Genomic DNA, 21,260 nt, shown 5'->3' with positions numbered 1-21,260 from the left:
TCAAACCTTTCACAACACCATGCCTTCCGTTAGGCTACTGAGTATGTCTTATCCCAAATGTGTTTTTTTACAGATAATGAATTACATGTGTTCAAAATTTGGCTTAAACTGTTGCAAGCGTTCTTGAATTATATCTAGTTGGAAGTGAGTTTCTTTCATGAAAGCTCCATGTTTCTATCTGTATTTGCTTTAGCAATAAGTACATTTCCCAAATTACTTGTATAAAACATGTATATGATTGCTAAAACAGCAACTGAGTACATAAAATGTACTAATTTTAATTAACTAATATGAGGACTCCCTAGAATGAACATAATTCTAAGAAAGAATAAATATCTTAATAAACAGATATGTTATCATTTAAAGGTATATGGACATCAGTGGTGGAGTGAAAATGTTTCAGCCTATGTTTAAGGTAAGTCTTATACAAGTACCAGAGGGAATATTTTTAAGAGACATTTACAAGGTATGATATAAATATAGAAATAAGGGATGTAGTAGGAACAATATTTCAGCAACATATGGAAAGCAGTAAAGAGCCTTTCATTCTTAATACATACAATATGAAGCTCAACCACACACTGACATTTTAAGGAATTAAGTATCTAAATGTATCAGACAATTTGTGTCCTATTTACATAGATGAATTATATTTAATATGGTGCTGTGATATAGAATTTGGCATATTTTATGTGTCTCTGAGTTATTCCCACTATAAGATAACAGAGGTCTTGCGATATTTTTGGATAATTTTATAAAGAAATGCTATTATTTTAACTTTTTTGAAATAATATATCTGTAGAAAGGGACACATTAAGCATGAAGTTTTCATAGATTGTTTCTTTGATAACAAAATCTAGACATAATGTGTAACTATAAAAACCATTATTATGTTTTACCCTGGAGCATAACATAAAACTTTGACATCCTGTTGTGTTACGTTTTACAAAATAACATTTGGATGGTTTTGCATTAATGTTATCATAACAGCAATTCACAGTACACAATATATTGTCATTTATACATCTATAATCATCAGAATTTGAAAAGAGTAAATGATAGCTTTCCATGGACAATAGCGTCAAGTAAAAGAAATGTATAATAATACTTAGAAAAACTCAGCACTCATTTTTTAGTTAAATGTATGGATAAAAGTAACGGACTGGTCGACAATGAGCAAGGTATACTGTGAGAGATCAGTGGCCTATGTCTCTGTAGTTATTATTGATGGTCCCTTATGTGATGGAAAAACATGTACTCAGGATGTCGGTAGTCACTGAGGTTGCTGGAAGTGAAGTTATGTAGTAAATCTGCAACAAAATATCCTAGAAACAAGTGGAACATGTTTTTTACCAATTCAGTTACTAAATTTTAGCATTAGTTCCGATGTGATTGCAATAAAAATAATGCATGAAGTTTATTGATGCATGCAGAATGTTGAGATTGCCACACACAACCAACATCAGCGCATCTGGTGGTACTGAAAATAGCACAGTAACTGTACAGGTCTTGCTAAAGTGTATACACTACTCTTTCAGCAAGAGTACAAATGGGCCCTGTTGTGAAATGCATGTTAGTGACATGTAATAAAAATACAAATCTTTGGCTTTTTGAGTCTATACTAAGCCAGATATACTTAAAAGAGTAGAAATCAAAAGGACATTTTGTTGAACAAGTACCTATTTACTTATATGCAATGTTTATAAGAATTTGTATTAGTGTCTTTAGAGTCTGATACTGACATTGTCTGTTTTGTTTATAATTATGAGCTGCCAGAAGGTAGTCCACACAGACTGCAACTGATAGCATATTATATCAATGACAGTTATACAGTGGACGACAGAGTGTGTAAACATGTCCATCATTATAAATACATTTTTCCATGTGTAAGGTTATTGCTGGTAGTTACAGATTCCAGTTTGGGAAAAACATTATGAACTGTAATTCATAACTCATACTGTTTCACTGCTTATGACTTATTTAACTGTTATATCATCTTCTTTGTCTCGTGTGCTACAGAGTTAGTGTGGATCATATGCGCACACACACACACACACACACACACACACACACACACATGGGAGAGAGAGAGAGAGAGAGAGAGAGAGAGAAGAGAGAGAGAGAGAGAGAGAGAGAGAGAGAGAGAGAGAGAGAGAGAGAGAGAGAGACAGACAGACAGATTTCGTATAATATCAGAGATTTCAATAATAAGGATATTCACACATAGCTTCTAATTCTTTTGGTGAAAGTGTGGTATTGCAGAATGGTATTAGTAATAATATACTTAGCAAATGATACTGCTGTCTCGGCCATGTAGTTGGCTCTCTTTTCTATCTGACATCTGATTCTGTAATTTACTATATTTTATTAGAAAAGCTGAGCTTTTAGGATATTAAAAGAATAAGCAAAATATGACTGACATCACTGCTAATGAAGGAAATATGGAAAAATGTGCTACATAGTTCAAAAAATGTAAACAGGATCGATTTCGCTGGGTAATGAGAGATCAATAACAGATTTCTGCAGCGTTCAATCCTAGGTTTATAAATTGTTTTTTATGTTCAGAATGTCAATTAGATACACTAAAAGCTTAAGTGGTTCATTTTAAGATAAAACGATGTTTAAACTCAGTCCCAGTGTATGTAAAACAACATGAGAATTGAGAATGTACTACATGAAACAACTGTTTACTGACAATTTTGTAGTCCTGTTGTCCTCAGTTGCATATAATGTTACCATGTGTTGATAATTATTGCTTTTGGGCAGTAGAATCACAACTACATAAGATATAATTTTTGTGCCATACGTTTTTTGCCCCTTTATTGTTTGTAAGGCATATTCTGTGGTCTGGACTGTGTACCTATTTGTTTATACGATTTAGTAGTCATTTAGGACACTGTATATATCGGTTATAAACAGTTCTGGCACTTTATCATTTTCTATGATATGTAATAATTTAAAGTCCTTCTTGCAGATTTCGTGGATGTTGATCTATATGTCGTATTTTAATTCTTTTGTTATTGCTACTGTTCTTCTGATAACTGCCATTTGAAATTTCGCTTTCGCTCTTTTCCATAGCATTAGGAGTTGAATACACGTTTTTGATGTTAAGTTTTGGGTGGTGTTGCCAGCTTTCGAATGTTAGTTCACAATAACATTTGACAGTTAGCAGCACCATCCAAAACATAACATCAAAATATGTGTTTAGTTCCTAATGCTGTGAAGTGTGAAAATGAAATTACAAATGACAGTTATCAGAAGAAGAACAGCTGTAATAAAAAACTAAAACGTAACATGCATATCGACATCCATGAAATCGATTAGCAGAACTTTAGCCAGCCGCAGTGGACGAGTAGTTTTAGGCGCTTCAGTCTGGAACCGCGCGACCGCTACAGATGCAGGTTCGAATCCTGCCTTGGGCATGGATGTGTATGACGTTCTTAGGTTAGTTAGGTTTCAGTAGTTCTAAGTTCTAGGGGAGTGATGACCTCCAATGTAAAGTCCCATAGTGCTCAGAGCCACTTGAACAATTTAACATTTTAAATTATTACTAAGCTTCATCATAGGAAAGTAAAAAGTCCCAGATCTGTTAACAACCTGTATACATGAGGTTCTGAATGTTAACTAAACAGTAGAAACAAAAATATGTACATATTCCAGGGCACTGAAATGCCTTGCAAAGAATAATGGCGAAAAGCGGATGGTGCCAAAAATTGTGTTTTATTCAGTTATGTTCATAGTCAAAATAGCGAACATACCATAAAATTATTTATAGGTTCTGCACACAACAGATCTCATAATTAGGAAGAGAAAAAAGAACTTTCGCAACACACTTAATTGAGCATATCGAGAACATCTAGCACGTAAAACTGTGCAGAGTTGGTAGCACTACTACTGCCTTCATTGCGCGGCCCAAGTGAGTCACGTGCTCCGCAGTCTATAAAGTCATCACAAATTTCAGGATTTGGGCGCCTACTGAATCCGAACACCCTTTATTATTGCAAGCAGCGGTTGCGAGCATTTAATTCGTGCCGCCCACGCTGGGCTGACAAATTTAACTCGGCGTAACTTAAGCCCGAGACAGGAGTATGAGAAGCTGGCCGGCGGCCAAACATGTGCGAATCTGCGGCCCGCGTTACGCAACGGCAGACAAGCGCGCCCGGGCCCGCCTCGTTATAAAACGGCGCGCCGTGCGCTTGCCAGTATCGCAGCCGCCATCTTTGCGCAGTGCTGCCAACGGTGGAACGCTTTATTGTGCGTGACAGTCGAGACGAGGGACGCCCAGAGAGATTTATGCGACAAACGGAGTGCCTCGTCGGTTGCCAGAGATGACCCAGTTGAGCGGCCCGCCAAAGACCGCGACACGGTGGCTATTTTTACAGGCTGATCAGCTGGCCTTGACGGCTAGTTCGTCCATCATCGTCAGGGCGGTTTCCTAAGCAGCTGGCTTATTACCGCGACGCCTTACCCTGGTAGATAATTATTTTGTCCACATGCTAATGGCACGTTTCCGAAACGGAAATACTATATCTTGACAAAAACGGCCCACAACATCGGATCCAGTTTACAGAAAGGGTGAGACTCAGTTTGGCCGAAAACCGTCTTTTGACCTATGGCGTAAAGTTTACAGATGAAGTGAATGTCAGTATCACAGAGGTAAGGAAGTGGAATCACAAGTAATACTTCGGTGTCAGCTTTTACTTGGTGGATATATCGAAGGTGCTCTGCTAATCTGAAGTGATGATTCTGGTGTAGAATTCAGATTTGTCGTATTACCAGGCACTTCTTCATTTATGATAAACTAACAGCAGTCCTATCTACAAGTTTTATACGAAGATGTGCTACCGTTGCTGCTTTCTTTTTGCTCTACTGTACTCTCCATGATTACATCATTAAGCGTTAGTTGCTCAGGTATACCTGGTGATCTAGTTTTTCTGGAGAGGGCTGGATCGTAGAAGTAGGAATGATTACATTGTTCTTTAAGTCTGAGGATTTTTTTACCTGTCACGTAAATAGTGGACACCAGCTAGAGAGTACGACTCTAGAATTAGGAGAATTTCGGTCCTTACTGACGGGTACCGACGGCCATTCTTCCCCTGTAAGATTCGTGATTGTAATGGAAAGTCGGTAATTGAGAGCACTATCCCATGTGTCCTATGCCATACATTGTGAGGTGGCTTTCGGAGTACAAGTGTAAGTGTAGATGTCAATGTTGGTGTAGATTCAACGATGGGCGGGAAGGAATTCACAGGGAGCGGGAATGAACATTCAACTGGCGAAGATTCCATTCCACTTGCTTTTGGACAGTCATTGTTGTGCAGTTCGAAGATAATGCAATGCTTTTCCTACGATCAAGTAGGACTACAAGAAACGTTTGACCATATGACCTATTAATTATCAGATGCGCCGAGACCTGATGTTTTGTCAGTCATTTATATGGCTGTAACCTAGTTAACCTGTGCAAAGTGCGACGGTATCGACAGCGGCTTAAATGGGCTAACTGGCGCCCAGAGCAAATTTCAACTTCGCGCTTCCGCCCCTCCCCCCCCCCCCCCCCAATACGTTCCGAGAAATCTTTATTTTTTGTTCAACTGTCATTATCTAGCCTGTTTATTCTGTTTACTGAGAACAGCACAACTTTACAATGAAGTAACAGGTACTCAGTTCATTTTACAAGTGGAACCTTGCTTAACGAGCACCTCCCATGACGCGCAATTCGCATAACGAGTAAAACAAATTGTGAAAAAATGACTCGCTTAACGAGCGATGTTTCGCATAATGTGTGATGACGATTTAGTGTAATGCACTAGCCGTTCGTGAGTGACGGGAGGAACGTTCAACAATATGGACACTTATCATTGTCGGCAGCGGCTTATGGACAATGTCTTTAGTACGTACTGTAGTCTGGGTTTAGCGCTCTTTCTCCTACTATGTTAGTGCAGCTTGTGAGTACACATTTTTCTAAACTTATGTTCACACAGTGTTTTTTGTGTAGAAATTTTTAATAACCTTCTCAGAAATGTCCCCGAAGATAAAACCACAAGAAGACGATCATAAGAGAAAGAAAATAACGTTAGAAAAGAAACATAAAATCATTGAAAAACGCGAATGTGGTGCGAGCGTTGCTGATTTAACACGCGCATACAATCGGTTTATATCAACTATTTGTACTATTTGCTGGGACAAGATTATGAAGACAGATTTTTAAAAGGGAGTGACAAGAGTATGTAAACAACGGTTTCATGTTCTGGGCGATGTCGAAAGGTTGCTCCTTATATGGATAAATGAAAAGCAACTGCAGGGCGACAGTATTAACGAGAACATCGTTTATAGGAAGGCGAGAATGTTTTTCCCCGACTTCGTTATGAAGACGCCAGGATCATCAGCGGCCGAAGAAGCGTTTAAAGGAAGCCGTGGGTGGTTCGAGAAGTTGAAGAGAAGAACCGGCAGCCACAGCGTTGTGAGGCAAGGCGAAGCAACCAGCTCCGACATAAAGGAAGCAGAGAGCTTCATCGGCAACTTCAAGATGCTCGTAGATCCCGTGGGTTTTCTGCCGCAATAGGTTTTTAATTGTAACGATACGGGTCTATTCTAGAAAAAGATGCAGAAGCGTATCTTTATAACAACAGAGGAGAATGCACTGCCTGGTGACTAGCCAATGTAAGACCGTCTCACGCTGCAGTTCTGTACCGATGCAATCGGCCATATGAAAATTAAACCGCTGCTTGTTTACCATTCAGAAACTCTACGAGCCTTCAAGAAGTGTTAAATCCAGAAGAACAGGTTAAATGTGATGTGGAGGTCTAACAACAAGACTTGGTCCTTCGGTGAAAATATATTTGCTTGAGATGAACCTGCCATTCCAAGTCTTACTTGTTATGGATAACGCTACTGCCCACCTCCTTGAAGAATTTCAATTCATCAAGATTCAGTTTCTGCTTCCCAGCACCACCCCGGTACTCCACCCTATAGACCAGCAGATTGTTTCTAACTTTAAGAAGCTCTACACTAAAGTACTCTTCGAACATTGCTTTGAATTGACTGAACTTAACAATCTCATTCTCAGACGGTTTTGGAAATATCACATCAACATAGTTGCCCGCATCAAGACGATCGAAAACGCGTGGGAAGGGGTTACCAAGAGAACTCTCACTTCTGCTTGGAAGAACGTGTGACCAGAGCGCATTGTCATATGTGACTCTGAGGCACCTGCGTTAGTACCTGTGGATCGTGAAGTCAACGAGATTGTGTCTTTGGCTAAGAGCATGGGACTAAAAGTGGGTAACAACGTTGTCGATGAGCTTGCGAAAGATGACAGCCAAGAAATGACCACCGAGGAGCTTACGGAGTCGCAGTGTGTTTCACAGCAAGACGTTGTGGAGAGGAGTTCTTCAGAGGAGGAGGAGGAGGAGGCGGTAACAGAAAAGCAGCAATCCTCTGGCGCAATAAGAGAAATGATGAAAGGATGGTTGCATCGTACATTGAAAACTATTACCAAACTATAACAGTGGCTACCCGCCGTACAAATATATTTGACGATAATGCTGTGTCGCATTTTCGCCAAGTCTTGAAGCGTCGGCAGAAACAAGTGATTATAGATACCTTCCAAGTAAAAAAGAATTAGTTACGTACCGTGAATAATAAAGTACATAATACTGTAAGTATAATTTTCTTTGCATAAATGGCATGAATAAGATAAAATTCTACTACTGTCTCTGAATGGAGCGCATCACCGTATTTTACATAAAGTTGTATGGGATAAATTGTTTCGCTTAACGAATATTTCGCACTACGAGTAAGATTCTGGAACGAATTATGATCGCTATGCAAGGTTCAACTGTAACTCTTGTTTGTATGATGCAGCTGAAGACACGGGAAATAAACCAAGTTGATATTGATCGCAACAATGACATCTTTCTTTTTTCGTACTGCTGACAGATGATAACATATCTAATTACTAACTATTGGAGCGAACAAATATGTTCGCAGTAGCCTGTTAGGCAAGCTGAATGGTATTAGCGTTGTATGCAAGAAATATCCTTGCGTGCTTCAGTATAAGAACATAAAATAAACTGAAACAAACACATGAAGATGACATTAGGAGGCACTTTGAATTCACATGCTATATATCGCCGGCCAATAAAAGTATCCTGAGCGGCTTAAATTTTAACATATAATGAAATGAAACGCTTATTGCCACTTGCAGTTACTTGCAGTATATATTTAACTCCTCTGCAATCTTTTCAATACTTCCTTCCATTCATCTGCCCCCTCTTCCCACTTCGTTTTCCTCTGTTGTTTTACATCATCCTTTTTCACTTACTTCTTCCCCCTTCTACCTTTCGAGCAAGGTAACACAGTTACTACCGCACTGGTCCTGTATTCGGGAGGACGACGATTCAAATCCGCGTCCGGCCATCCAGTTTTGGATTTACCGTGATTTCCGTAATTCGCTCCAGGAAAATGCTGGGGTAGTTCCTTTGAAAGACCACGGCCGATTTCCTGCACCATCCTTGGAACGATCTGAGCTTGTTCTTCGTCTCTATTGAACTCGATGTCGAGGAGACGTCAGATTCTAATCTTGTTTCCTTTTCCATTTTCTTCCTTGCCTTTCTTGTACCTATTTTGCACTTCTTAAGGCCCCTACACACGCATCAATTTATCGGCCCACCGACGGACAGATCAATTTCTTGGCAGCCTACACACATCCCGACCGACTCCATTCAGCGATTACAGCGGCGCCGTGTTATTCGCTTATGTTCTACGACATTCCGCGTCGTCTTACACAGAAACTGTTTTAGGCGGAACGAGGAGGAAAAAAACAACAACCGAGAGAAAGCTGTGGACAAAGAAGGGGCTAATACAAAGAAATAAATTCATCCACGTTCTGTTACTTAAGGAGCTGGGAGACAATCATTTTCGCAATCATCTAAGAATGGATGAAACATGCATTTAGAAGTTGCTGAACACAATCGAACTATTCTCAACGAAAAAGAAAACAGTAATGAGAGAGGCTATAAGATGCGAGAAGAGGCTGTTAGCTACATTACGGTTCCTAGCCACTTGCAGAAGTTAAGGTGGCCTCAAATTCAGTGCTGTTGTAAGCCCATAACCATTAACTAAAATCATTCCTAAAACCCGTAACGCGATTTATAGTTGCCTGAGAAATACGTCAAGGTAAACTAAAATAAATAAAACAAAAGATGTTCCTGTAAACTTTATTAATTTATTTATATATCTATTTGTAGCATAAAAGATGCCACTGTAAGTTTAAGGAACTCATTTCAAATTACTAGAATAAAGACTAAAAATGGTGTTGCACGTCATCTAATAAATACAACAGATACATATGAAATGAAGCATTTAACAACTGTCATATATGAAAAATAAAAAATCTCACACTTTGCTCTTCATAACAGAAGGCTGGGTGAATGAGACTAGAGATAATCGAACGTGGACAATAGCTGATTGACGAATCACGGTTTTGTCTATATTCAGATGACGCACGTCGTCGAATGCACCGAAGACCAAATGAAACATTTCGTCCAGAATTTGTGCAAGGTCAGTTTTAAGCCGGAGGCGGGTCTGTGATGTTTCTGCAATGTTCTTATTATCCTGAATTGTGCCCACTCACTCATGTGACCACCAATATGAACCAGCATTGGAAATGATCAGGTGTTGCCTTTCAGTCAACATCTGCACGACGGGTATCCTATTGACTATCCTATTTTTCAAGTCAACAGTAATAGAGTTCATCGGGCTGGAAGAATACATGAGTGATATTCTGAACACTTCTCCATCCTATTGCATTTTGACCAGCCTGAAATATCACGTGACTTGAAGCACATAGAAAATCTGTGAGACGTGTTGCGGGTAAAACGCCAACATTAGTATCCTCGCAATTTGGTGGTACTGCGCGATCAAATCCTCAGCGAATGGGTTAACCTGGATGCGACGTACTCGCACTAAAGATGTCCAGAGAACATCCGCAAACATCAAATTTCTTCAGCAACTCTGTCAGTAAAGTTTCGTCCGTCTCGCACTCTGTCCACGTACAATAGAGCAGCGTTTAATTCCGCGTGCAGTGACAAAAGACTAACTTCTGTTGGACAGTTGGCACGACATCGCTACATGTGGGGTTGCGGTGGGGGGCGGGAAGGGGGGGGGGGGGCAGCGGAGGTTCAGCTGTCGGGTGGTCTTACTCGACCGACAACCCAACAAGAAAAGTTGTTCTGTCGGTTGGCCAAATCGTCTGCACACTCCAGTTTGTCCGTTGGTACATGTATCATCATCATCATCATTAGCCAGTTCTATCACTTAATGATGGGGCGTCTTTGAGTCGGCGTGTAACAAAAGATCCCAGTGAGAACTTCCATTTCTTCTGATCCTGATCTTCCGGTTGCCAATTACATCCCATTGTCCTTGTTCCATCTGTCTGGTGGTCTTCCTCTAGGTTCTTTTTGGTAAATTGGACTCGTAGACCATCAGCCATCTTTTGTTCGAGCAACATGTACAGCTCACTGCCATTTCAATGTATTCACTCTTTCCATTATGTCAGTGATCTTCGTTGTTCGTCTTATTTCAATTGCTCTCTTCCTTTTTTCGTGTAACCCGACATTGATCTTTCCATTCCTCTTTGGGTTACTGTTAGCTTCCTAACAAATTAACTCATGTTTCGCAGCCACAAGTTATTACTGGCAATATACTTTGGTCAAAATTAGATTTATTCAGCTCAACCATCATCGTAGATTTCAAAATTGAAGAATGCTTCACATAAGCTTGTCAGCTCAATTTAATTCGTCGTAATATTTCTGGATTTAGATAGATATATTCTGTGATTCTTTGGAGTTGTGTACTTCCAACTGATGATGTACTTCCCTCAGGTGTCCATTCATTGATTATTATCTTGATTTTATCAATGTTCATTTTTAGTCCAACTTCAGAGCACGCTAAAGCAAGATCGTTAACTAATACTTGAAGTTCTTCTATGTCATTAACAAATAGGACAATATCATCTGCAAACCTCAAGTTGTTCAGTCTTTTTCCGAGAACTTGAATTCCCTTTTCTAATCAATTCAGTTTAGACATGGCTTTTTCTAAGGCTGCTGAAAATGGTTCGGGAGATATAGTATCAGTGTTTTAGGTGCTGTAGGAAAGTTCGTTCTGGGATGCTATGCAGCTGTTGTGACAGATCGTTTCACTGGGGGGAGGGGGGGAGGATGAAGTGGCATGGGAATTGGGGAACAAAACGAGCTTCTTCCTAGGTGTTACAGTATGTGTTCATGGGATGTGAAAATAGCAGAACAGGAGGGGAAGATTAGAGCCTTTCAGACTGACTTAGATAAAGCTAGGGAGGAAATAATTAGGTTATGGTGGGAGAAGGGTGAAGAGAAGTGGAAAGTGGTAGCAATGAACAGGGTCCACATAAAGAGGACAGTATCTGACAGTTTCATTGTTGGTACAATAAATAGATTTGTCCTGCTGCCACAGTTAAGTAATGAAGAGCCTCATGTAGATGTAGGTGTAGCTGATGCATAGCGGAATTCAGTTAGGAAGCCTGTTGCTTCAGAAAAAGTAGGGAGTAGGAAGAAAATTCTGCTGTTGGGTAGTAGTCATGGAAGAGGTGTGGGCCAACTTCTGCAGGGAAAATTAGGTGACTGCTACCAGGTCACAAACTTTTTCAAGTGCATCTCTCATCCAAGTGATAGAGGGCATAGGATCTTTGTGTAAAGGTTTCACCGAGGAGGATCATGTTGTTATAGCGGTTGGAGCAGGGAACAGTATCGATAGGGACCAGGGCTACAGTATTGAGAGTGACCTGGTAAAAATAGCATCAGCAACGAACCATACTAATGCCGAGTTTGTGCCTTTTTTAAAGCAGTACGATCGACCGCAGTTGAACAGCTCTGTGAACAGGATCAGTATGGAGTTGGATCGACTGCTTCAGGCTGGTGCTGGGTCAGGGATTGGTTTGGTATCTGTTGACACTATTGGTAAGTGGGGCTTTATTTCTCATGGCCTGTATATCAGTAGAATAGGGAAGGATATTCTGGTTAGGTTGACAGCAAATTCGTTAAGGGGGGACACTGCAACTCATGGTAGTAGTTCTTTCTTAGGTTAAGCTCCTTAACTACACATTCAATATTGAAACAAGATGCATCTGAAAATGTTAAGCATAATACTTGTGGAAACAAAAAACAGTAACAGTAAATTTACGAAATCAAAATATCAGAGGTTTAAAAAACAAAATTAATGAATTTCAGATCTGTTTAAATGAGCAGCCTACAAATCCTGTTGATATTGTTTGTATTTCTGATCATCATTTAAGTAGTGAAATTGGACTGTTTAAAATGGAAGGGTATACCTTAGCTTCAAAGTATTATAGAAAAGAGATGGAGAAAGGAGAAGTTCACATTTACATTAGAAAGGGTCACAATTATAAAAACATTGACATTCTTAAATACTGTAGTGATCAGCATTTTGAAGCATGTGCCACTCAAGTAGAAACACACAAAACAAAAAATAACTATAGTCACAATATCCATGGCTCCAACTGGTAATTTACACCTGTTCATTAAACAACCTGATGCATTATTAAATTTCTTAACTTCTAAAAATAATGAACTCATACTAAGTAGAGAATTTAATTTTAATTTTCTGGGGGATAGTTACTCAAGAACTATACTAGAGTCTCTTTCCACTTATAATTTCATTCCCTTAGTACAGTTCCTGTCAGGGTTATGGGTACCAGCAGCACTGCTATTGATAACATTTTCATAGATACTACCACAGTAGCAAATTATAGTATAAATCCAATATTTAATTGCCTTTCAGATTATGATGCCCAGTTGCTTACATTTAATATAGTGGGGTCTGATTCAAATAATAACAGGAAGTAGGAAGCTATATGAATAATAAATGAAACAGGAATTGAAGGTATCAAAAGCTGTTTGACTGGAAAGATGTGTTCCATTCCCCCAGGATAAATGAGAAATATACCTGTTTCTCTAATATGGTCATAGGTCACATTGAAAACTGCTGCCCTTAGAAATTAATCAAAGCAAATAGATGAAATGTTTCAAACCTTGGGTTACATGTGGAATAAAAGTATCTTGCAAAACAAAAAGAAGACTGTACTTAATGTCAAGGTAAAACGATGACTACAGAGCTAAATGACATTACAAATTATATTGTAAAATTCTAAACAAAGTAATCAGAACCTCAAAATATATTTATTTTCAAAAAAAAAAATGCCTGTAATAAGAAGATAAAAACTATATGGAAAATAGTAAAAAGTGAAACAGGAAAAACTAATCAGGCAAATGAGGAAATTACGTTAAGTGGAGTAGATACTTTCAACAACTTTTTCCTTTCAGTTGCAGACAACTTAGGTTTGCATAGTTCCTCAGAAGACAGCTTAAAATATCTAAAAAATGCATTTGTACAAAAGTTTGAGAAAATTCAACTATATACTACCTCACCAAAAGAGATTCCTACCTCTCTAAAAACAAATGTTCCAGTGGTTATGATGAAATCAGCACTACCATAATTAAATGTTGCTCCTCAGAACTTTGTGACATACTGAATTACTTATGAAATGAATCCCTCCACAAGGTACTTTTCCAGGTAGGCTTAAATATGCTATTGTCAAACCATTACACAAAAAAGGAAAATCATCAGTGGAAAACTTCTGTCCCACTTCATTATTGACAATATTTTCAAAAGAGTTTGAAAGGGTTATATACAATAGACTTTATAAACACTTAATAGAGAAAAATATTCCCATTCGCAATCAGTTTGGATTTTGGAATGGATTGTCAACTGATCAAGCTATATTCACTTTCACAGATGATATATTAGAATCAATAAATCAAAAGTTATTATCACTTTGAATATTCTGTGATCTGGTTAAAGCTTTTGATTGTGTTAAACATGATATCCTTGTACAAAAGTTAAAATATTATGGGATAACAGGAGTAGCAGGCTCATGGTTCTCATCCTATTTTTTTTTTAAAGAGAAGAGTGTTTGTATCAGTCTTACCATATAACAATAGTCATTCAAAATATGAAACCATCAGACAAGGGGTGCCCCAAGCCTTTATTTTAGCTCCCTTGTTGTTCCTATTATAGATTAATGACCTTCAATATGCAGTGCTACAAAACGCAAATTTTGTCTTATTTGAAGACGATACAAGTACTGGCATAAAAAACAGTACCCATGATCTCACTGAGCAATCAGCTAATGAAATATTTGTAAGTATCAATGGGTGGTTCACAGCAAATGGATTGTCACTGAATTTTGACAAGACCCAATACATACTGTTTAGTACTTCACAGAGAATACCTGACCCTATAAGTATAAGGTATTCAAACAATGAAATTAAAGCTGCAGACAGTGCCAGATTTTTTAGGGCTACAAATTGACCACAACCTAAATTGGAAATCTCACACTGTAGACTTAATGAAACTCCTTAGTTCACCTACATTTGCAGTACGCATGATAGCACAAATAGGTGATTTAAAAATGAAGAAGTTAGTTTATTCGGCCTACTTCCATTTACTAATGAGTTATGGAATCATCTTTTGGGGAAACTCCTCTAACAAAGAGAACACTTTCAAAATTCAGAAACGAGTCATTAGAATTATATCTGGTGTGAGTCCTAGATCATCATGCAGACACCTTGTTTAAGAAACTTGGTATTCTCTAACTACTACTTCTCAGTGCATATACTCATTGATGTCCTTTTTACACAAAATAGTGCAAAACATGATTATAATACCAAGAACCAAAAACAATCTGTACAAGGACTATAAAAGTTTAACATTAGTACAAAAAGGAGTCAAACACATGGGTACTCACATACTCAATAACTTACCAGTTCATATCAAAGGTCTTGTAAGTGATAAAAATCGGTTTAAGAGTGAATTAAAGAACTTCCTACTGGCCAATTACTTCTACTCTATCGATGAATATCTTCACAAGGATTATAGCTCATAACTCTGTCTGCATTAGAATTGTACAATATCCACGTGTCTGAGTAAAAAAGCCTTTGATTCTTTCCACATCCCAGAGACTCCTCTCCAAGGGATCCGCGGAAAACGTTAAATGTAACCTTTACAACAGGAAATTCATCACTATCTTTGGCAACACTCACAAAGGCTGTGGAGGTTTTATAAATCTTATGTGGTATTTTGTGGGATTGAAGGGACCAGACTACTAGGGCCATCGGTCTGGTATTTTGATATAGCCCTGTTGTACTCCTTGTTCTTTTAGAGCCGCAAACATAGCTGGGTGACTGATCGAATCAAAGGCCTTTCCACAGTCTATAAAAGCAAGGCAAAGGGGTAGATGATACTTATTTGTTCTACTAATTATTTCCCGTAGCGTGAAGATATGGTCAACTGTGCTAAATCCTGATCGGAAACTGGCTTGCTCAATGGGTTGAGCCTGGTCGAGTGAAGTGCTCAATCTGGTATTCAAGATCCTAGTGAAAACTTTGTGCACTTGGAGACTAAGCTGAGAGGGCGATAGTTCTTTATATCTTTGGTACTCCTTCCTTATGTATTACAATTATTCTGGCTTTATTCCAGACTCTTGGTAATGTTCGACGGTGTAAACAATCTGAAAATATCTTAGCTAAATGCTTTATGCAGTACTCGTCCATCAACTTTAGAACATGGACTGGGAGGTCATCACTATCTGGAGCAGTCCCTATTTTCATATTGTCTACTGCATGTTTGACTTCTTGTGGGAGTATTTCTGGAATTTGGGGGACAGCAGTATCCAATTCGTGTAGGATCAAGGTATCATCATTGATTTTACTGTATAGGTTAGTATAGAAATTTCCAATATATTCAAGTATTTTTTCTTGTCTGTAATTCGGCCTTGATCTGAGTATAATGCTATCAGTTGATTCCTACCAATCCTGTGCATTCGCTTGGCTTTCTTTAAACTAGATTTATTCTCAAGACCGGCTTTTAGCGTGTCTTCTTCATACTTCTTGATGTCGTCTTTCATGCTCTTTCTCAGAGCTTTGCACAGCTCTGCATATTCTATCTTATCTTTGTCTGTATCAACTTTTATTCTTCTTCTCTTGTCCATCAAACCTGTTGTTTTATTTGTCAGTTTCTTGGGTTGGTTTTGAGATTTACGTAAGGCCTCCCCCCCCACTTCTTCAGTTGCCGTAATTAGTACTTTTGATACTTCATGTGCTTCACATCCTTTTAATTTTCTCTGAATGTATAAGTGCTTATGATGCTTTTGTCTGTTTCAAAACTACGTCCCCTTGGAAATGATGCCCAGGTCACGCGGTGCGGTTGCCATTCCGTAGTCAAGCCACTGGACATTACTCAACATACAAGTCTCAACTGCTTCATATACGCAGAAGAAGGGTCTGCTGCCACTGTCATTTCAACATGGCTGTGGTCTTCACCAATTAGTGTGCCAGTAGAAGAAGCGGATAAGACAAGCTCGAGGTTTCAGACGGAACAGGGCAGTACAAAGTCACACTGCATCGAGAAGAGCAGAGCGCATTAGCGTCTGGTGATGTGTTGCTTCCTGCACGGGACGTACTGCTGTTGGGGCGTGTGATACACGGAGAGGGCAGAGCTCGCACTACAGAGGCTGCTGGCTGCGGGCTGCAGGCGTCCTGATAGCCGCTAAGCGGCGCTTTGCAGATAGCCGCCGCTCTGGGAATAGGAGTGCTACATCAGCGCGTCACGAGGGCTGCGGCCGTCTCACAGGAACCACACAGAAGCAAACGGCAGTCCCCCAGTCATCCCTACAGCACACAATGCAGGGTACGTCAGGGTTTCGCGTCTGCCGTCGCTACACCACTGATTAGGGGCAGATAGACGCTCTAGTTAATTATGCTATTTCGAAACCGTCTTTGCAAATAATAAAAATGTGGATTTATTTTACTACAAACATTCGTTGTATTCAGTGTTCTTGAATCAGGTATATATGCAAATGAAGTATTTTTCGGAAGAATGGTCCACAGGTCTATGTGCCCATTTTCGGAAAATTGTTTAAAATAAGTCACGTAATCATGTAGAATATTACATTAGAGTTTCGTTTTGCTATCTCAATGCTAGAGACCAGGGCAGCTTTTCCTTGATACGTGTGTACACAGCAATAGTCGCTAAGGGAACCGTTATAAAATTCAGACGTATTTTCTTCTGAAACGCGAACCAGTTGGTTCAGTATTAGGCCCACTTAGAACTGTCCCTATAAATCATTCCGACAGTGGCAAGAGAAATACAATAGTGAAGAATTGAGAAACCTGAGACTATCAACAGTGGCGTTCAGCCCAATGAAGTCAGAAAAAGAAAAAGATATCAGGATTTATATAAGTGCATGGATGGTGAAAATACACATATAAAAAAAAGTTTTGCAACCCCTCAGTTCCGAGAGTTCCGCAACCCGCACAGAAAATTGCAGTAGAGATCAAGATAAACATCATTTCCGACATTTTTATTGCTCATGAAAACCACACACTGCATGTTGTACCACCATACAGTGAGACCTTCAGAGGTGGTGGTCCAGGTTGCTCTACACGCCGGTACCTCTAATTACCCAGTAGCACGTCCTCTTGTATTGATAGTTTCCTGTATTCGTCGTGGCATACTGTTCACGAATTCATCAAGGCACTGTTGGTCAAGATTATCCCACTCCTCAACGGCGATTCGGCGCAGATCCCTCAGAGTGGTAGGCTGGTCACGTCGTCCATAAACAGCCCTTTTCAATATATCCCAGGTATGTTCGGTAGGGTTCATGTCTGGAGAACATGCTGGCAACTCTAATCGACCGATGTCTTTATACTGAAGGAAATCATTCACAAGATGTGCACGATGGGGGCGTGAACTGTCGTCCATTAAGACGAATGCCTCGCCAACATACTGCCAATAGGGTTCCACTATCGGTCGGAGGATGGCATTCACATATCATACAGCCGTTACTGCGGCTTCCATGACCACCAAAGGCGTACGTCGGCCCCACATAATGCCACCCCAAAACAGCATGGAACCTCTACCTTGCTGCACTCGCTGGACAATGTGTCTAGGGCGTTCTGCCTGACTAGGTTACCTCCAAACACGTCTCCCACGATTGTCTGGTTGAAGGCATATGCGACAATCATCGGTCAAGAGAACGTGATGTCAATCCTGAGCAGACCATTCGGCATGTTGTTGGGCCCATCTGTTCCGCGCTGCATGGTGTCGCCGTTGCAAAGTTGCGCATCATTCAACCTGATGAGGGATCCCATTCTTCCAATGATTTGGTGAACCACAGCGGTATCCTGATATCGTGTTGTGTGAAGCTGTCGTGTATTGTATCAGGTCACGAATGGAAGTGATTGAGGGAAATCTTAATTGCACAACAATACGCCATGGACATCATGGGTCCACATGTATTACCACTTATGTGGCAATATCGTGGTGTCATTTCAGGACAATGATCTGCCTGATGTTGAGTGATTCCTGCGGTCAGCAGATCTCATGGTCTGTTCCCGACAGGACAGGACCAGATCGGACGTCAGCTCTATCCCAGTGCCACCGAAAAGGTACTATATTGGCTCCATTTCATGTAATATTTCTGAGGGACATCTAAATTACATTCAATTAATCCAGCAGATGAATCTACCGCTGTTGGTTTCACAAACTGGAAACAAGGACAATGATTAGCAAGAGAGCCATTGTACTTTAAGTTCATTTTACTATATTTTACAACATCCTGTGTGATACTTATACCATACTTCTCTTCAAGAATAAGCTCTATAATGTGTGGTTGAAAGAGTAATTGGGCATTTGTTTCTAACTAGACGGTTGAAGTAGCTTGTCTTACTTCTTCTTTGTAGAGACCGTGTAGTCTTCCGGTTTATGGTCTGAACTGGCTGTAAGTAACGAACTTCCCGCTCTTTTAAAATGTTCACTCTCTCACTAGACGATTTAGAGTACATGGAGTAAGCTGTGGAAAGTACCACTGAGTTCTCCGTTAGAATGTTGTGTGGTAGGTTTCCTGGCGCCACACGGGCTGGGTGAGCGTCTGGAGGTTCCAGAGCGTGTTTTACGATTGGGTGAATACTACTCCCACTTTGTAAAAACACACCGGTCAAGTGAAGAATGAGATGACTTTCTAAAATGTTGGGCAAGGAGAGATAAGATATGTTCTTATGAGCGCAGTGCAAGCTGAAATTGGGCAGTATCGGTTCAGCTATTTCGTATTGCGATGTACGAGGGCTTTCTGAAAACTAATGCCTCTGAATTTTTTATGTAAAAATTCTTAAAGATTTTTAAACAAAAATTTATCAAAATTCTATGCCTTTACTCTCTTTGTCTACGTATTTATTTCTCAACATAGTAATCGTGGCGACGAACGCATTTCTCCCCACGAGAGGACAATTTGTTGAAACTGATGTTGTAGAATGTGTGACGTTGTAGACGGAGCCACAACCTCACCTCTGCTTCCAACGCTTCATCACTATCAAAGTGAAGCCCTGGAAGGTGTTCATTGAATTTTGGAAACAGATGACAATCGAATGGGAACAAGTCGGTGTGGATAATGATCGATGACAGTGAATTCAAGGCATCAGATTGTTGCAGATGTCGCAGCCCTCGAGTGTGGTCTGGCACTGGGATGCTGAAGGAAGGAGTACTCCATATGTTGATGGCTTTTTGTAATTCGTGCTTTCAGTTTTCTGAGGGCTTCGCAGTACCTTGTTGGGTTTATGGTGGTGCCTTTGGGCATGAATTTCAATTGCACACGTTGAACTTCCCAAACCACTCTGAGCATGACTTTCCCTGCTGATGCCATGGTCTTGATCGTTTTTTGCGTCGGTGTACTTTGTGGCGAATCTGTATTGATGTTCTCTTGTTTTGGGGGTCAAAATGGTGAATCCAGTTTTTGTCACCTGTCAAAATGTTGTTAAGAACTCGTCAGTCTCAAGCCCAAAACGCAAAAGAAGTTGTTGACAGATATTCGGTCTCCTCTGTTTCATGTCAGGATTGAGGCACCGTGCACATAGGTTTCCACGCTGCAGTTATGCAGTGATGGGCTGTTCAAAGTTTAGGCACCCATGTTCTAGGGTGCTAGCACGTGTGAGGGCATTGCTAACTACGCACATATTTTTTTTGGCATGATGTCCCTTCGTTCTCTATTTTTTTCTTTGTTCCTACGAACATATGTAATAATGTTGATGTAACGAACTTGGTTAAAATGGCTCTGAGCACTATGGGACTTAACTTCTAAGGCCATCAGTCTCCTAGAACTTAGAACTACTTAAACCTAACTAACCTAAGGACATCACACACATCCATGCCCGAGGCAGGATTCGAACCTGCGACCGTAGCAGTCGCGCGACTTGGGACTGAAGCGCCCAGAACCTCTCGGCCACCGCGGCCGATGTAACGTACTAATGTGGTTTTTAAATTAAAGATGTAATTGTGATTATTTCGTTTGCCAATGGATAAATATGTTTCTTGGTTTGTAACTGTGGAAAAGTTTGTAAATCGCTTTTTTGGCATATTATTATCTGTGAAAAATGCAGTCAAGAACATTTATAGAGATTTATGTAATTTATGATAATGATATAACATCTGTTGACAGGGGACGGCGATAGCGGTATCGATAGTCGAACAGAGGATGTGTAGTACATCTACATCTACATGGATACTCTGCAAATCATATTTAAGTGCCTGGCAGAGGCTTCATCGAACCACCTTCACAATTCTCTGTTATTCCAATCTCGTATAGCGCGCGGAAAGAATGAACACCTATATCCTTCCGTACGAGCTCTGATTTCCCTTATTTTATCGTGGTGATCGTTCCTCCCAATGTAGGTCGGTGTCAACAAAATATTTTCGCATTCGGAAGAGAAAGTTGGTGATTGGAATATCGTGAGAAGATTCTTTTAATGATTTCCGGCCCAAATCCTGTATCATTCCCGTGACACTCGCTCCCATATTTCGCGATAATAGAAAAAGTGCGACCTTTCTTTGAACTTTTTCGGCGTACTCCGTCAGTCGTATCTGGTAAGGATCCCACACCGCGCAGTAGTATTCTAAAAGAAGACGGACAAGCGTAGTGTAGGCAGTCTCCTTAGTAGGACTGTTACATTGTCTAAGTGTCCTGCCAATAGAACGCAGCCTTTGGTTAGCCTTCCCCACAACATTTTCTATGTGTTCCTCTCAATTTAAGCTGTTCGTAATTGTAATACTTAGGCATTTAGTTGAATTGACCACTTTTAGATTGGACCTATTTATTG

At 39.9% G+C, this 21,260-nt stretch overlaps 1 long non-coding RNA gene across 1 annotated transcript in view; it reads right to left on the bottom strand.

Moving 5' to 3' along the window:
- Positions 1-526: 526 nt before the first annotated feature.
- The window catches only part of LOC126308956 (uncharacterized), a 111,324-nt gene continuing 90,590 nt past the window's right edge, over positions 527-21,260 (bottom strand). Inside the window, exon 3 of the long non-coding RNA XR_007554347.1 lies at positions 527-1,310. This is a non-coding gene — a long non-coding RNA (uncharacterized LOC126308956). The remainder of the gene's footprint in view (positions 1,311-21,260) is intronic.

This window comes from Schistocerca gregaria, chromosome 1, assembly GCF_023897955.1.
Source record: "Schistocerca gregaria isolate iqSchGreg1 chromosome 1, iqSchGreg1.2, whole genome shotgun sequence".
NCBI classification, from domain to species: Eukaryota; Metazoa; Arthropoda; class Insecta; order Orthoptera; family Acrididae; genus Schistocerca; species Schistocerca gregaria.
Note: the sequence above shows the minus strand (reverse complement) of the source record. Positions and strands in the feature narration are given on the sequence as shown.